At 51.3% G+C, this 6000-nt stretch overlaps 1 protein-coding gene across 1 annotated transcript in view; it reads left to right on the top strand.

Annotated features, from left to right (window-relative positions):
- Positions 1-207: 207 nt before the first annotated feature.
- Positions 208-6000, top strand: part of LPAR1 (lysophosphatidic acid receptor 1) — a 135824-nt gene continuing 130031 nt past the window's right edge. Inside the window, exon 1 of the mRNA XM_080820501.1 lies at positions 208-579. The gene's annotated coding sequence lies outside the window, so the exon portion shown is untranslated. The remainder of the gene's footprint in view (positions 580-6000) is intronic.

Raw genomic sequence — 6000 nt, 5'->3', positions numbered from 1 at the left:
CTAAGGGTGGGAAGCGGGAGGTGGGTGGGAGGTGGTGCGGCTGGCAAGCCCCCGAGGGACCGGGTGTTGATCCAGGACCAGGGCGATCCCCTGTGGCTGCCACCTTCCAGAGCTCGATCCCCAGGCCTCCGTCCGGCGCCGCTCCCGCCCACACCTCCAGGTGTGCATTCCCCGCCCTTAATCACTCTCCTGCAAGTGGTAGTTTGCACTGAAAGTTTGACTGGGAAAGCGGAAGAGAAACGTGTAATCCCGGCTCCGGAGATCTAGGGGAGCACAGTGCCACTTGCTTTGGTCTGCAGATCGAGTCAGCGGAAAACTCAGACACAGAAACGCGTGCACCTTTCTAGCCGAAAAGTCGACTCTCGGCTCTTCGCAGCCTCGGGTTACAGGCTGTGCCGGGAGAAACTTTGTGTCTTCTGCAAAGTTGAGAAGCTGAACTGCGAGAGAGGCCCAGACTTCAGGGGTTTTGCGGGCCCGCGATGTTTTCCAGAGTTTTTCGAGGGGGAAGAGGAGAGCGACAAAATGAAAACGCACGGTGCGAGGGAGCCCCCCCGGCCCAGCAAGCTGGCGGGCGCTGAGGTGAGCGCGGGAGGGGCGAGCATCCGAGCCGGCGGCCGCGGGTCTCCCCGACCGTGGGTCACGGGGGGCTGCGGAGGGGGCGGGGGTGAGACCGTGACGGGAGGCTTCGGCGCCCCTCCGCCCCCGCCCAGCGGCCGGGTTCCGGAGGTCGCCGTGATGGGGGAGGGGGCGCGCCGAGGGTCGGGGCTCCGGGGGGCGTCACGCCAGGTGACGGAGCGGGCCAGAGGGAGGGAGTCGGGGGTGCGGGAGTTGCTGACTGGTGCTACGTGGAGCCGGCAGAAAAGAAAGAAGGCGGAGGAAGAAAGGAGGCTGGCGTCGGCGCCGCGGCCCCGGCTCTCCCTCGGCGCCCCCTCCCCCGCCGCCCCGGCCCGCGCGCCAAAGCGCGAGCAGGCGGCCCCAGCGGCGGCTGGCGCTCCCCGGGGTGCGACTCCTCCGTCCCCTGCGGAGCGCTGCCCGGATCTTGGGCGGCCTGGGCGCTGGCGCCGCGGAGCCCTCCCCGGCTTCCCCCGCGGGGTGGGCGCAGGGGGCGGCCCCGTTCCGGGCGACCGCCGAGGGGGCGGGCGGAGGGCCGGCCGCCGGCCGCGGGGAGCGAGCGCGCCGCTGGGGGGCAGCCCGGGGGCCAGCGGCGGGCGCAGGTAAAGGGGCGGGCGCGGCGCGGGGCGGGGGACAGGGCGCGGAGCCAGTGGCCGCCGCGTCGCCTGCGCCGCCGCACGGCGCGCCCGGCTCGCACTGTCCCGGGGCAGACAGGCTTTGTGGCTGTGCGTGCGAGTGTGCGAGCGAGTGTAAGTTTGTGTGTGCGCGCGCGCGCTCGCCTGGTTCGGCTGTGGGTGGGCGTGCGCGCTTGCGAGCTGGCCTGAGGGAGGCGAGGCTCTCCTGGCCTCCGCCGCCAACCAGTTGACCGAGCCCCGGGAGGGAAGTTGCCGCAGCCGCCCGGGCCACCGGCCCTTTCGTGCCCCCCGCCCCCGGCCAGGTCCGTGCGCTCCGGGGCCCGCGCTTGGTGCCGCGTTTGCAGCTCGGACCCGCCCAAGTGACACGTAGGTGGCCTCGGGTTACCTGGGTCTGGGTGGGAGCGCGAGAAGGCTTGCAGGGGGTGGAGGGCTCGGAATTACCCCAAAGCCGAGTCCGGGTGGACGTGGATCGCCGGGATACCCCGCGCCCCGCAGCGCGGAGCTCCCGCACCACTTGCTTCTCTCGGGCGACTCCTTAGTCTCTCCCCAGCTGCGGACTTTCAACTTGGTTTCCGTGCAGCCGCCTAACAAACACGCTCAGCAAGTAACTGGGAAATTGAAGGCAAGGGAGGGACCTGGCTTAGAGTTGGTGGTTTTGAAACCGACAGGCTCGTTTGGTTTGTGTAGGACTAGTTTGTTATGAATGGATTTAAATTTTATTCTTGTTTTTTTCTTTGCTGCCATTTGGCCTTTGGTGTGTGAGGCATGACGGCATCCAGGACTTGTTGCTGCCTTCCGTCTGGGGCCTGAGATTGTTGCTGTCTGTCGCTACTTCTCTTTCTTTCCTTGTTTGTTGAAATCTCTGGATTTTTCGTAAATGTGGGTTTTCCGAGAGTGCTCGCTTGTTAAAGTTTCACCGATTCCCATTCGCATAGGTGCACACTTGCAAACCCGAATATCGGAAACTTGTAACTGCCGTTATTAGGATAAAATCCTCTATTCCTTCAGGCTCTAACAGTCCGTGTTTTTCACTTATTTGCATAAGTGTTGTTTGCCCAGCGTAAGCATAACTGTGAAGCCAGAGGTCTGTGATTCAAAGCCTGCGATTCTGGTTAAAGGGAGACTGCACGGGGAACCTTTTAAATTCTAAGAAGCGATTCCCTTATCAAATAGAAGAGTAGGCCCGAAGGAAAAGGGTGCATACTGACGTTCTGATGGTTTGGACTGAGCTAAATTGCATTCTGTCTGTCTGTCTCTCACACACACTGTACCATGTAGTTGTTTCTGTCCTTGGTTCTCTAAATCTAGTAGGAGTGAGCAAATTTGCCTCGAATGCAAAACTGTGAATAACGATTAGCACTGTTAAGTGTGTTAAGTCTGTGTTTTACTTCACACTGTTTAATTTGGGGATAAAGAAGCTGAATAACAAGGGAAAGAGGTAGTGTGTAGGGGGAAGGCACCGGCCCAATGCAGGGACAGGCGGGAAGAGTGGGTTGTCCTAATCTGAGCCTGTCTGCTCACCACGCCCCCTAGCGGCGCCTCCTCAGCCAGTCAGGTCAGCTTTTCCTGCACCTCCTGGTACTCATCTGGAAAATGGATGGATTTAATGATCTTCGCTGTTCTTTCCAGCTCCGCCAAGTAAGTAGAACCTGGTGGCTGGTTATCCTTTGCTAGAACAGTAGGAAAAGAGTAAAGTATGAATGGGTTATTCCAGAGGGGAAGTGAGAGAGCAACAGGATGAAAGGTAGAAAAAAAACCCTGCAGTAAGAGATGCCTGGAGGGGTGGGGAGGGGTAGAACCTTGACCTGGGGGTTGATTTTCCTCTGTTTTTTTCTTTCCTCCTCTACAAGGGCATCAGTAATACTCCCCCCCCCCCAACCCCCTCAGTCTTCCATTATTCTCTTACAGTGAGTGAACTTGTTCAGCCTTAAAAGTGAGTGATGGGAGGGTAGTCTCTGTCGTGGGAGCTGACCAGCTTCCCATTTGCCCCAGTGGCTCAGGCTCGCAGCTGCCCACTGCCGTGGACACTCAACTCAGAGGATCTCAGTATCCCTGTGAAAGACGGGGAAAAATACAGAGATGGGAAGGGCAGCTCTTTCAACAACTTGTGTTTGGAAACTTCTATTTTTGTTTGAAGCTAATATTTACCAAACAGAAATTTCATTTAAAAAAAAATTATACCATAGATTTTTCAAGGCCTTATTGAATCTGCTCTGTTAGACTGGGAAATTCAAAGAAAGTGAAGCTCTCACTTGCTAAGTCTTTTTGCTACATAATGACATTCAGTCTTTAAGTTTGTGATTTTTAGGGCCAAGAATCTTATTTCAAATGCTTAGTAAGGAAAGTTGCATTCTGTGCAGAATACACTGTATCATTTTCAGTGGGAAGCTCCAAGTGTTCAACAAATAACTCTTAAAATTTAGTTTAAGGTCGAGATTTTAATGTCTGTGCTAATGTGTGGCTGGTCTTTTTTTAGCGGTTCTTTTTTTTTGTACCCATATGCATACACACTTGAGGAACATGATTTATTTTAAAAGTGAAGTGTGATGTAATAAAACTGGGAACATAAGCTCTTGGTTTAAAGTCTCAAAGTTTGCTCTGGCCTTGTTAACTCAGCATCATACTATTTGGTTTCTTGTTTTTACATATCCTGCCCCCTCCCTCCATCCCTTTTGTGTTATTACTTAAAATATCATGTGGGGAACTATTGTGGATGTCTTAGAAGGTTGGGAAAAAAGGAGAAGATTGTAATTGAATAAGCAGTTACTGAATTCCTCCTACAGAGAGAGACACAAAGATGCTAAAAAGGAGGCTTTAGAAGGAGCGGCAGTGCAGAGGGGAAACATGCAGCTAACATAGTAGCTGGCTTGCGTAACTAGGTGGCAGCTGTAGAACCCAAGAACCCTTGGCATGCTGGGGAATGGAAAATGAACTTCTTACTCTGGGGAAGACTTCACAGAAGGGCCTTGAAGGATCCTTAAATGGATGCATCTCTGAAAAGATGAATGGTGGAGAATGAAGATATAGTTGGAGTCTGGGGTATTGAAGGCTGGAAAGGGACCAGGCGGTAAATTAGGGGGGACCTTGGATATTATTTTAAGAAGTTGTGCTATGTGGGGTTGGGAAGGACTAGCATTAACCCCCAAAATGCCAAAAGACAACGGTGACGCCTATTGGGGCATCGTGAGAGGTGTAATGTGTGAAAGGACTGAGCTTTGATTCCTTTACTTTTCATTGTAACTCATGGCTAGTGAATTTTTGGGCACTGCTGCCAGCTCATCCAGATTATGTAAAAATGGTAGAGTAAATGATATGTAATTTCTTCCTCCACAGTCCTCCCAAACTGATAGTGGTCTTTTGAGAAATTTCATTGAGCAGAAATTAATGATGCTTGCGAGGCCTTTTGAGCATGTGAGTTAAAATCACTCTCCAGGCCCAGAGCTGACCAAGAAAGCATTTTGTTTTGTTTAGGAAAGGGCCTGCTAGTTAATGCTAATTTAAACATGACTCTGATGGCAACCAGCATTCTTGACCCTGTTTATCTTATACATAGTGTTTAACCACAGCGGTTGAATATTTATCATGCAAAAGAGAAAGAATTATTATTAGTTCTGAAATGGGGCTACTGGCGTTGTAAAGGGGAGGAGGAAAGGATCCAGGGAGGAGGTGGGAGAGAGCAATACTTTGGGGACTGCAGTGAGGGCTGACCCAACCCTGAAAATCCTTTAAACGTAATTCCAATAGAAGTATCTTCAGGGTATAGATTAATACTTCTTTAAGAATCTCCTTTCCAATCATTTTTTTCCCTCCTGTTTTTTTTTCCTCCCTAAATCTCCAGAGCTACGGTGTCTAGTTCATAACCTCTCAGATAGGAAGAATCTCTTTGGGGCCAGCCTGTTTCTTCTCCTCCCACAGTGCCTCCATGTCACAGGTAGGAGTGGGTGGCTTTTCAGCTATATGTCACAGGCGGAGCTGGTCTGGCTAAGTCTTCTAATGCCTTGAATCTGGAGATGCTGGGGTACCCAAGAGCCTTAATAAAAGGAGATTAGGTCAGCTGCTTTTTACTGTCTTCTGGAAACAATTTGAATAAAGGATCCTCCCACCAGCTTTATCTTTTACAAGGGAACCAGGCTTTGGTGTGTTTAATTAGTTAACTTGAAGGAGCCCAGGGTTAGTATACTCTGTTTCTTAGGAGGATACTTTGTTTCTTCAGTTTTTAGGGAGGGAAGTAAGAGAGGGTGGTGGTGATTGTGATTTTATTTAAATGCCCTGACATTTTTTCCTGCGGGTTAGTGTGATTTCACCGTAGCATTGTTGTTACTGACTTACGGAGATGGGGCAAAGAAGATTGTCCTACCACTTTGATGTTAGCTCCTGTCACCTGATTGCCGCTATAGAAACATGAACCTTGAAGTTCATGTAAAATTCAAATTTCTTTCAGATATGAAAGAGGACTGTTGTATTGTGTGCATGGATCTGGGTTATAATTTTTTTTATTTTTGTAGTACTGTTTTTGAAAAAGTGCTAGAATGACAGGGCAGACTCTTAACTTTAGTGCTAAAACAAACATGTATAAGCCTGAATGAGCTAGAGCAGGCTGTGTTTGTTGTATTTAATATGGAGATAAGGGAAAAGAATTTCAAAACCAGCCTGTTTCTCTAAAAGAGAAAAAGAAAGTTTGACCCATAACACCTGGTCATGGGTCTCTCTGGGGGTGGGATTTCCCAGGTTGAAACCGTTGAAGGGAATTTTG

Source organism: Martes martes, assembly GCF_963455335.1.
Source record: "Martes martes genome assembly, chromosome: 12".
NCBI classification, from domain to species: domain Eukaryota; kingdom Metazoa; phylum Chordata; class Mammalia; order Carnivora; family Mustelidae; genus Martes; species Martes martes.
The sequence above is the reverse complement of the archived record's forward strand: the minus strand, read 5'-3'. Positions and strand labels throughout refer to the sequence as shown.